The sequence below is a fragment of the Hemitrygon akajei genome, chromosome 26 (assembly GCF_048418815.1).
Source record: "Hemitrygon akajei chromosome 26, sHemAka1.3, whole genome shotgun sequence".
NCBI lineage: Eukaryota > Metazoa > Chordata > Chondrichthyes > Myliobatiformes > Dasyatidae > Hemitrygon > Hemitrygon akajei.
In genome coordinates, this window is record NC_133149.1 from 47,643,381 (window position 1) to 47,655,687 (window position 12,307).

Sequence of the window (12,307 nt, forward strand, 5' to 3'; positions counted from 1 at the left end):
ACAGAGGAAGCATGAACTTCAGATGAGGCAGCTGGAAAGAGAGGAGGAAGAAAGGAAAGATGAAAGGGATGCTGAAAGGAGGAAAGAGGCGGCTGAAAGAGAGAAGGAAGAAGCTGAAAGGCAGATGAAGGAAAGGGAGAAAGAGAGGCAGCATGTGCTGGAAATAGAGAGGTTAAAGGTACAGCAGGGAAGAGACTGGGCGGCAGACCCAAATGAGGGGTTCAAGATTAGTCGGGTGATCCAGTTGGTACCTCCATTCGAGGAGATGGATGTCGATAAGTTCTTCCTCCATTTTGAGAAAGTGGCTGTGAATCAGAACTGGCCTGAGAGAAAATGGACTGTTCTGTTACAGAGCGTACTTAGGGGGAAGACTCAGCAAGTGTATTCGGCATTGTCCATGGATGAGTCTAAGGATTATGAGAAAGTAAAAAGGGCTGTATTGAAGAGTTACAATTTGGTGCCAGAGGCATACCGGCAGAAGTTCCGGAATTTGAAGAAGCCCTGGAACCACACGTATTTAGAGTTTGCCCGTGAGATAGAGATGTGTTATGAGCGTTGGTGCGCCTCAAAAGGGGTTGTTGGAGATTATGATAAACTGGTGCAGTTAATACTGATGGAGCAATTTAAAAGTTGTATCCCTGAGAGCATGAAGACGTACTTGGATGAGAAGGAGACAGAGACTCTGTCTGCGACTGCCAAGTTAGCAGACGGGTATGCCTTAACCCACAAGTCAAAGTTTTCCTCAAATAAGAGTTACCAGAAAGACCGTAGGGACGGTAGAGAAAGCCCACCGGCTAAGGCAGAGAATAAGCCGGGAGCTAGTGGAAAAGGGAGGAGGAGGAGGAGGAGGAGGAGGAAAAGCAGGCTGGCAGGAAGGTTCCTAGCTTTACCTGTTATCATTGTGGGAAAGCTGGTCATATAGCATCTAAGTGTTTTGCTCTGAAGAAGGAGACAGGAAAAGGGAAAACGGCAGTCCCGACAGGTTGCATTGAGTGGGTCAGCAGATCGATGGGGAAGGCAAAGGTAGATAGAGCACAAGAGGGGCGTGAGAAATTTATTTCGGAAGGGACGGTGTCTGTGAAAGGAGAAACCCCAGTTCCAGTGAGAATCTGGAGAGATACTGGGGCTGACCAGTCATTGATCCTAAGTAAGGTGCTAGATTTCGGTCCTGAAACTGGAGAGGTGGTATTAAGAGGCATAGGAAAAGGGACAGAAGCTGTACCTTTGCACAGGATCATTTTAAAATGTGACCTGGTAGCTGGACCAGTCGAAGTAGGGGTGCGGTCAGAATTACCGAGAGACGGCGTGGACGTCCTTCTTGGTAATGATTTAGCAGGTGGTGAGGTGGGGTCAGCAGTGAAGCTGACAAGTAAGCCTGTGAGTGCTGAGGACCCGCCCCTAGATTCTAAGATCTATCCCGCATGCGCAATCAGTCACAGTGTGTCTAGAAAGGCGGCTGAGAAAGAAGACAGTTTAAATGAGTCCAGTGTTGATTTGGCTGAGACGTTTTTACAGACCCTGTACCAAGAGGGGTTAGAGGGTGGTAAAATGGAGGATAGTGGGGTGAAAGGGAGTAAAGGAGAGGAGGTAAATCCACCCTTAGCCAAGAGGGAATTTATAAAGGCACAGAGTAAAGATGAGAAACAGATAAGGCAGTTAGAAGGTCCAGGGTTGGACATGGATGATCTGTCTGGCTTGACAGAGCTGTTTAAATGTGTTCCCGATAATGATGTAAGGGCTGACCTAGATGAAAAGGATGCCATTACCTTGAAGGAGTCTGCTGGGTTGGCAGACGAGGTTGTCTTAACCCGCAAGGTTGAGTTTACTCCGGATGGGAGTTGCCCAGAGAGTAACTGGGAGGATCAGGGGAATTTAGAATTTGAAAAGGGGACGGGTATTGAAAGCCTAAGAGAGGTAGATGTCCCGTTTGAGTGTGTTCAGGGTGTGAAGGGTGTGGATGCACAGGGTACTGAACCTAGTATTGAAACTCAGGAAAAGTCTGAGGTATCTGATTTAGTTGAAAAGGAATGCAGTTCTTTTGGGTCAGTTAGACTTGGTTCAGTGAAGAAAGGGTTAACCTTGTTACCAGTGGAAAGTGAAAATTTTCAGTTCTTCACACTGAATTCACACCTTCTAAGGTGTGTTAAAAGTTAGCGATGAAATGAAAGCTGGTGATGTGAATATTATTGAAGGAGAAGGGAAAGCTGTTGTTCCTAAATTGAATAAAGAAAATTTAAAGTCTGAATTGGTTTTAGAAGGATTGACAAAAGGGAAGGGACCGTTAACTGAACAATGGCTTGTTAACAGGGTGCCTGTGAATCAATTACAGTTTGTTTGGAAATTCAAAGATAAACAACTTGCTGATGTTGTTCAAGTATGTGATTTGGAGAGGCAGAACTTGAAATGTTGTTTTGACCAAGAGGGATCATCTGCCACTGTTAAACTGAAAACAAATAGAATGAAAGATCCTGAAGATAAAATTAATGACTTGCTTAAAATTAACAAATTGTGTGGAAGTTCAGCAAATGGGCTTAGTTTGGAAAACATTGGTGTTAATGCGGAGGGTTAGGGTTAGGTTGAGATTATGCGGGCAGTGGGCGAATCAGCCCTCTTGTGCTTTTTGATCTCGTCACTTGAGATTCAGTTTCACGTGACCCTGCCACTTTGAACTGGCCCACGCCTTCATTAATTAGGTCCAACACTTGCCTTTGTTGAATTTTGCCCCTCCTGGCATAGGACATTGGGTTTGTGGGGGTTTAGCAAGGGTTAATCGGGGAGTGCCTAGGGTTTGTGGGGCTGAAGCCAGGGTTAATCGGGGAGTGCCTAGGGTTTGTGGGGGTGTGTACCCCTTCTGGACTTTAGGATTAGGTTTGAGTTTTGGGATGGTGGATGTATTTGTTTGGCTGGGAGATGATAGGCTGCAGAGTTTTGAGTGGTGATGTATGAACTGCTATGGCGGATGGGCTAGTATGGTGAAGCCAGGTTAATCTGGCCCATACCTTTCATTATCATGGTCCGACACCACTTGGTTCAACGAACCGGGTGTGCACTGGGACACATCATCAGTAATGTATCCTCGGATCGTCAGGTGTTTGGGGCCTTTAAACACTATATAATCTCCCCGAAGTGGCCCAACAGTGTCCGGCTCAGACACTGCTTGTGTTTTTCCCAGGGACCAAGATAATGAGAGGCATGTAATTCTGAGGGTAATGATATTTTTAAAACAATAGACAATAGGTGCAGAAGTAGACCATTCGGCCCTTCGAGCCTGCACCGCCATTTTGAGATCATGGCTGATCAATTACTATCAATACCCAGTTCCTGCCTTGTCCCCATATCCCTTGATTCCCCTATCCATAAGATATCTATCTAGCTCCTTCTTGAAAGCATCCAGAGAATTGGCCTCCACTGCCTTCCGAGGCAGTGCATTCCAGACCCGCACAACTCTCTGGGAGGAGTTGTTTTTCCTTAACTCTGTCCTAAATGACCTACCCCTTATTCTCAAACCATGCCCTCTGGTACTGGACTCTCCCAGCATCTGGAACATATTTCCTGCCTCTATCTTGTCCAATCCCTTAATAATCTTATATGTTTCAATCAGATCCCCTCTCAATCTCCTTAATTCCAGCGTTTACAAGCCCAGTCTCTCTAACCTCTCTGCGTAAGACAGTCCAGACATCCCAGGAATTAACCTCGTGAATCTACGCTGCACTTCCTCTACAGCCAGGATGTCCTTCCTTAACCCTGGAGACCAAAACTGTACACAATACTCCAGGTGTGGTCTCACCAGGGCTCTGTACAAATGCAAGAGGATTTCCTTACTCTTGTACTCAATTCCCTTTGTAATAAAGGCCAACATTCCATTAGCCTTCTTCACTGCCTGCTGCACTTGCTCATTCACCTTCAGTGACTGATGAACAAGGACTCCGAGATCTCTTTGTATTTCTCCCTTACCCAACTCTACACCGTTCAGATAATAATCTGCCTTCCTGTTCTTACTCCCAAAGTGGATAACCTCACACTTATTCACATTAAACGCCATCTGCCAAGTATCTGCCCACTCACCCAGCCTATCCAAGTCACCCTGAATTCTCCTAACATCCTCATCACATGTCACACTGCCACCCAGCTTAGTATCATCAGCAAATTTGCTGATGTTATTTTCTATGCCTTCATCTAAATTGTTGATGTAAATCGTAAACAGCTGTGGTCCCAATACCGAGCCCAGTGGCACCCCACTAGTCACCACCTGCCATTCCGAGAAACACCCATTCACCGCTACCCTTTGCTTTCTATCTGCCAACCAGTTTTCTATCCATGTCAATGCCTTCCCCCCGATGCCCTGAACTTTGATTTTACCCACCAATCTTCTATGTGGGACCTTCTGAAAATCGAGGTACACTACATCCATTGGATCTCCCCCGTCTAAATTCTTGGTTACATCCTCGAAAAACTCCAACAGATTAGTCAAGCATGATTTACCCTTGGTAAATCCATGCTGGCTCGGCCCAATCCTATCACTGCTATCTAGATATGCCACTATTTCATCCTTAATAATGGACTCTAGCATCTTTCCCACCACCGATGTCAGGCTGACAGGTCGATAGTTCTCTGTTTTCTCCCTCCCACTTTTCTTAAAAAGTGGGATAACATTAGCCATTCTCCAATCCTCAGGGACTGATCCTGAATCTAAGGAACATTGGAAAATGATTACCAATGCATCCGCAATTTCCAGGGCCACCTCCTTTAGTACCCTAGGGTGCAGACCATCTGGAACTGGGGATTTGTCAGCCTTCAGTCCCATCAGTCTTCTCATCACCGTTTCCTTCTGAATGTCAATCTGTTTCATTTCCTCTGTTACCCTATGTCCTTGGCCCATCCATACATCTGGGAGATTGCTTGTGTCTTCCTTAGTGAAAACAGATCTAAAGTACTCATTAAATTCTTCTGCCATTTCTCTGTTTCCCATAACAATTTCACCCAATTCATTCTTCAAGGGCCCAATGTTGTTCTTAACTATCTTCTTTCTCTTCACATACCTAAAAAAGCTTTTGCTATCTTCCTTTATATTCCTGGCTAGCTTGCGTTCGTACCTCATTTTTTCTCCCCGTATTGTCTTTTTAGTTAAGTTCTGTTGTTCCTTAAGCACTTCCCAATCATCTGTCCTCCCACTCACCTTAGCTCTGTCATATTTCCTTTTTTTTAAATGCTATGCAATCTCTGACTTCCTTTGTCAACCACTGTGGCCAATTTGAATCCTTCCTTCTCTGGGGGATGAACTGATTTTGCACCTTGTGCATTATTCCCAAGAATACCTGCCATTGCTGTTCCACTGTCTTTTCTGCTAGGCTATCCGTCCAGTCAACTTTGGCCAGCTCCTCCCTCATGGCTCCATAGTTACCCCTGTTCAACTGCAACACTGACACCTCCGAGCTGCCCTTATCCTTCTCAAATTGCAGATAAAAGCTTATCATATTGTGATCACTACCTCCTAATGGCTCCTTTACTGCGAGATCGCTTATCAAATCCTGTTCATTACATAACACTAAATCCAGAATAGTCTTGTCCCTGGTCGGCTCTCGTACAAGCTGTTCCAAGAATGCATCCCGTAGGCACTCTACAAACTCCCTATCCTGTGGTCCAGCACCAACCTGATTCTCCCAGTTCACCTGCATGTTGAAATCCCCCATAACTACTGCGACATTACCTTTGCCACATGCAAATGTTAACTCCCTATTCAACTTGCACCCAATATCCATGCTACTGTTTGGTGGCCTGTAGACAACACCCATTTGGGTCCTTTTGCCCTTACTGTTCCTCAGTTCTATCCACACAGACTCTACTTCTCCTGACCCTATGTCCCCCCTTGCAAAGGACTGAATCTCATTCCTCACCAACAGGGCCACCCCACCCCCTCTGCCCACATTTCTGTCCCTACGATAGCACGTACAACCTTGTACATTCATTTCCCAGGTCTGATCTCCCTGCAGCCATGTCTCCGTTATCCCAACAACATCATAGTTACCCATTCGCACCTGGGCTTCAAGCTCATCTGCCTTATTTCTGACACTTCGTGCATTCAGATATAGAATTTTTAGCCCATTTCTCCTCTCTCTGTTTGCCTGGCATCTGTATTCCTGGGATTGTATGGGTTAAATTGACAGTGTTTCTGTATGCCTGGGATTGCATGGGTTAAATTGACAGTGTTTACTGGGCATTCAGCAGAACTGCACCTGAGTTTAGCACTGACTTGTCTGTCGTCCCATCTTGGGTTTAATTTACTGGTTCTCTCTCGCCTTGTGTGTATCTGGACTTTCTTATTGGCACTTCAAGGACCGGGAGAATGAAGAGCGTGTCACTGTAAGGTTAGGTTGAGATTATGCGGGCAGTGGGCGAATCAGCCCTCTTGTGCTTTTTGATCTCGTCACTTGAGATTCAGTTTCACGCGACCCTGCCACTTTGAACTGGCCCACGCCTTCATTAACCAGGTCCAACACTTGCCTTTGTTGAATCTTGCCCCTCTTGACATAGGACATCGGGTTTGTGGGGGTTTAGCAAAGGTTAATCAGGGTGTGCTTTGGGTTTGTGGGGCTGAAGCCAGAGTTAATCGGGGAGTGCCTAGAGTTTGTGGGGGTGTGTACCCCTTCTGGATTTTAGGATTAGGTTTGAGTGTAGGGCTGGTGGATCTATATGCTTGGCTGGGAGAGGCTGGGCTGCAGAGTTTTGAGTGGTGATGTATGAACTGCTATGGCGGATAGTCTAGTATGGTGAAGCCAGGTTAATCTGGCCCATACCTTTCATTATCGTAGTCCGACACCACTTGGTTCAACGAACCGGGTGTGCACTGGGACACATCGTCAGTAATGCATCCTCGGATCGTCAGGTGTTTCGGGCCTTTAAACACTATATAATCTCCCCGAGGTTTAGGGTTAGGGTTAGGTTGAGATTATGCGGGCAGTGGGCGAATCAACTGTCTTGTGCTTTTTGATCTCGTCACTTGAGATTCAGTTTCACGCGACCCTGCCACTTTGAACTGGCCCACACCTTCATTAACCATGTCCAACACTTGCCTTTGTTGAATCTTGCCCCTCTTGACATAGGATATCCGGTTTGTGGGGGTTTAGCAAGGGTTAATCGGGGAGTGCCTAGGGTTTGTGGGGCTGAAGCCAGGGTTAATCGGGGAGTGCCTAGGGTTTGTGGGGGTGTGTGTCCCTTCTGGACTTTAGGATTAGGTTTGAGTTTTGGGCTGGTGGATGTATTTGTTTGGCTGGGAGATGTTAGGCTGCAGAGTTTTGAGTGGTGATGTCTGAGATGCTATAGCAGATGGGCTAGTATGGTGCAGCCAGGTTAATCTGGCCCATAACTTTCATTATCGTAGTCCGACACCACTTGGTTCAACGAACCGGGTGTGCACTGGGACACATCGTCAGTAATGCACCCTCAGATCATCAGGTGTTTCGGGCCTTTAATCATAATACACCCTCCCCGAAGTGGCCCCACCAAAGCTGATCAGACTTGGCTTGTGTATTTCCCATGGACCAGACAATGAAAGGCATGTAATTCTGAGGGTAATGCTATTTCTAAGGGTATATAACTGGTTGTGTGGAGTGGGTTTAGTCCCCTGGCGAGAAGAGCATCCGTGTTTATGGGCTGTGAAGATGTTAGTTTCAGGGCAGCCTAGCTTTTTAGGCCTCATTTAGGCCGTACGGAGAATAAGTCTGCAGTGTTTCAATCCATCTCCTCTCTGCTCTTTTTCTTTGGGCGTTTGACCAGTTTATGTTAGTTTCCAGGCCTAATATTTTTAAGGAGTACGTCCCATGCTCCTGGAAGTGCCTGCTAACTGGTCTGTTTTGGTTTCCCCTTCTGATGTTACTGAGGTGTCCCGTGAGTCTGGTTCTCAAGCTGTTGCCCGTCTCCCCTATGTATATAATATGGCATTCTGTGCACATTATATACATTACTTTCTGCTGGGTCGAAGAAAGTTGTGTTGAGATTTCGATCTGTGAGAAGCATAGTAATGCCCGCTGCTAGAACTGGGAGTGATAGTAAAAGGAGGACAGTTGTAATGAGAATAGATCAAACAAAGAGGTGTTTGATATTGGGAGATTGCAGGGGGTTTTATGTTAATAATTGTTGTGATAAAGTTAATGGATGCCAGGATAGAGGAAATACCGGCTAAATGGAGAGAAAAGATAGCAAGATCTACGGAAGCCCCGGCATGTGCAAGATTACCGGCTAATGGGGGATAAACGGTTCACCCTGTACCTGCCCCGGCCTCTACCCCCGCTGAGGCTAGGAGTAGAAGGAAAGATGGGGGAAGGAGTCAAAAACTCATATTATTTAGCCGTGGAAAGGCCATGTCTGGGGCACCAATTATTAAGGGAACTAGTCAATTACCGAACCCTCCGATTATAATTGGTATCACCATGAAGAAAATTATTACGAAGGCGTGGGCGGTAACAATTACATTATAGATTTGGTCATCACCCAATAATGCGCCTGGTTGGCTTAACTCTGTCCGGATTAACAGACTAAGACCAGTACCCACTATCCCCGCCCATGCACCAAAGATTAAATAAAGGGTGCCAATATCTTTGTGATTAGTAGAGAACAATCAACGATTAATTATTGCCACAGGTAAGATGGCTGAGGTTTAAGCGGCGGATTGTAGCTCCGTAAAGAGAGGTTCAAGTCCTCTTCTTATCAAACATCAGCTCTGTAGTATAAAAATACATGGGATTGCAAATCCCAAGAAGGAGAATAGGCTTCTCCCGGGGCTTCTCCCGCCTCACTGCCGTTTAATGGCGGGAGAAGCCTAGATAAAAGTTCGCTGGATTGAACGCTTAGCTGTTAACTAAGATTTTATAGGATCGAGGCCTATTTATCTAGTAAGACTTTAGCTTAATAAAAGTATCTGAGTTGCATTCAGGAGATGTGAGATAAAATCTTGCAAGTCTTACAGAAATTAAGAGGTTTTCACTCTTGTTTGAAGCTTTGAAGGCTTTTGGTTTTTTTAAACCTAAATTTCTTATGTGGTTAATGAGAGGATTATGGGGGTGAGTGGAAGGAGGAGAAGGGAGAGGGATGTTGTTGAGGTTAAGGGTAGGTTTGGTTGAAAGGTTTTTGTTCGTCATGATGTTGATGATGTGGTGGGGTTAGGGGATAGAGTGAGAGTGATTGAGTAGCATAGGCGTAAATAAAAGAAGAGACTGAGAAGTGCTGCTAGGGCTATGACTGTGGCTGGGATAAAGAGATTCTGTTTAGTTATTTCTTGGAGAATAAGTCATTTAGGCATGAATCCTGTAAGGGGAGGGAGCCCTCCTAGAGAGAGGAGGGTTAGTATTGTTATGATGGTTAGTAGGGGTGATTTAGTTGATGAAATAGCAATTGAATTGATTTTTGTGGTATTATTTATGTTAAATAGAAGAAATAAGGATGAGGTTATGATAATATAGATAATTAGGTTGAGTAAGGTGAGGTTTGGTGAGTAATGTAGAATAATAACTATTCAGCCAATGTGGGCAATTGATGAATATGCTAGGATTTTTCGTAGTTGTGTTTGGTTAAGACCTCCTCAACCACCAATAATGATTGATAAAATTCCCATGGTTATAAGTAAAGTTGGGTTGAGGAGAGGGTAAAGTTGTAGTATAATTGCAAATGGTGCGAGTTTTTGTCATGTGGAGAGGATAAGTCCTGTTAATAAGTTGAGTCCTTGGAGGACTTCTGGTAATCAGAAGTGTAGGGGGGCTAGTCCGATTTTTAGTGCTAAAGCAATGGAGAGGAGTGTGGCGGAGGCTGGGTTAATAATTTCTGTAATATTTCATTGACCTGTGAGTCAAGCATTTATGGTTCCAGCAAATAAGAGGAGAGCAGAGGCAGTGGCTTGTGTGAGAAAGTATTTTGTGGTAGCCTCTGTTGCTCGTGGATGGTGTTGATAAATTATAAGTGGGATAATGGCTATTGTATTAATTTCTAATCCTACTCAAATTAATAATCAGTGTGAGGCAATAAATGTTATTATGGTACCCAACCCTAAGCTGAGGATTGTGATGGAGAGAACTAATGGATTCATTAGTAGAGGAAGGATTTTAACCAACATGTTTGGGGTATGGGCCCAAGAGCTTAAGATTAGCTGACTTTACTTAGGAAATAGTATAATTGGAAGTACTAAGAGTTTTGATCTCTTGGGTACAGGTTCGATTCCTGTTTTTCTAACGCAAGGAAGAGGAATGGCTTTAACATTCATTGTCCACTCTATCAAAGTGGCCCTTTAATTCAGGCACTTTTCCCTTTTAGGAGCTCATTGGTGGGAGGCTGGCTGTGGCAATGGGTAGGGTGATATGTCATAGGATTATGGCTAGTGTTATTGGTAGAAAGTTTTTTCAGACGAGATGTATGAGTTGGTCATATCGAAATCGTGGGTAAGAGGCTCGGATTCATAGGAATAATAAGGTTAATATAGTTGCTTTAAGCATGAGGTTGAGGGTAGTGAGTTGTGGAAGGTGAGGGTTGTAAGATGTTCCTAGGAATAAGATAACAGAGAGGGTGTTTATTAATAGGATATTGGAATATTCAGCCAAGAAGAAGAGGGCAAATAAGCCTCCTGCATATTCAATGTTAAATCCTGATACTAGTTCGGACTCGCCTTCTGTGAGGTCAAATGGAGCTCGGTTAGTTTCTGCGAGTGTTGAGATATATCATATTATGGCTAAGGGTCATGCGGGGATAATTAATCAGATGGTTTCTTGACTTAAGTTAAATGTGTGGAGTGTAAAACCTCCTGTGAAGATAATTAAGGCTAGGAGGATTAGGGCAAGTGTGACTTCGTAGGAGATGGTGTGCAACTGCACGGAGGGCCCCCATGAGGGCGTATTTGGAGTTTGAGGCCCATCCTGAGCCTAGGATGGTATAAACCGTTAAGCTTGAAATGGCTAGAATAAAAAGTAGGCCTAGATTTAAGTTGAAGATTGAATGTGGAAGGGGTAAGGGTATTCATAATAATAGTGCTAGGGTTAAGGCAATAGTAGGGGTAATTAGGAAGAGAAATTGGGAGGAAAAGGATGGTCGTACTGGCTCTTTAGTAAATAATTTAAGTCCGTCGGCAATAGGTTGTAAAAGACCGTATGGGCCTACTACGTTGGGTCCTTTACGGAATTGTATGTAGCCTAGAATTTTTCGTTCAACTAGGGTAAGGAAGGCTGTAGCTAGGAGGATGGGGATGATGAAGGCTAATGGGTTAACAATGTAGAGGAGAATAAGATCTAGCATTAGTTAAGGAGAGGAGTTGAACCTCTGAATCAAAGAGCTTAGGTCTTTTGCATTTGCCAGGCTCTGCCACCTTAACAAACCATTATTTTTGGCTTAAGGATGGCAGCCTTTACCTGCTTGAGTTGGTTTCAGCAGGTTGGATTGAAGCGTACCTAGGGCATGGGCTTCATTTTTCCGGTCCTTTCGTACTGGGAAGAATACCGTCATAGATAGAAACTGACCTGGATTGCTCCGGTCTGAACTCAGATCACATAGGACTATTAATCGTTGAACAAACGAACCCTTAATAGCGGCTACACCATTAGGATGTCCTGATCCAACATCGAGGTCGTAAACCCTTTCGGCGATGGGGGCTCTAAGAAAGGATTGCGCTGTTATCCCTAGGGTAACTTGGTTCATTGATCAGGATATAGCTTCCTGGGTCATTGTTCGTTAGATTTTCTATTAATTAGAACTGTCGTTCTAATTTTGAGTGATTTCTCACCCATTCGATAAGGGGGTTTTGTTTTACCCCTCGGTCGCCCCAACCAAAAACAAGTTAAGTTAGAAGATTATTTTATGTTTATTTTATGCCCGAAGGTGGGAAATTTTTGATGTTTAAAAATAACTTAAGTGTTTAAAGCTCCATAGGGTCTTCTCGTCTTATGTGCTTATTCTCGCTTCTGCACGAGAAGATCAATTTCATCGATTGGAAAATAAAGACAGATAAACTCTCGTGATGCCTTTCATACGGGCCTTCAATTAAAAGACAAGTGATTACGCTACCTTCGCACGGTCAAGATACCGCGGCCGTTAAAAAAATCACAGGGCAGGCGGGACCTCTTATACATGTAAGAGCAAGAGGCGATGTTTTTGGTAAACAGGCGGAGTTTACCAAAACATTCGTTTGTTCACAAGTTATCCTCTGCTCTACCTCGGCCCACTTTCCTGTGGCTCTGTTGTGTATGCTTTTTGAAATTCTCAGGTATGTGCATGCCCTGCAGTTTCCCACCTCACAGTTTGGCGCTGCTCGTACTTTGGTACTGACTAGTATGTC

The 12,307-nt window shown here is 44.6% G+C and overlaps 1 pseudogene; it reads right to left on the reverse strand.

The window, feature by feature from the left end:
* Positions 1 to 8,638: 8,638 nt before the first annotated feature.
* LOC140716968 (NADH-ubiquinone oxidoreductase chain 2-like) lies at positions 8,639 to 10,278 on the reverse strand (annotated as a pseudogene).
* Positions 10,279 to 12,307: the final 2,029 nt, after the last annotated feature.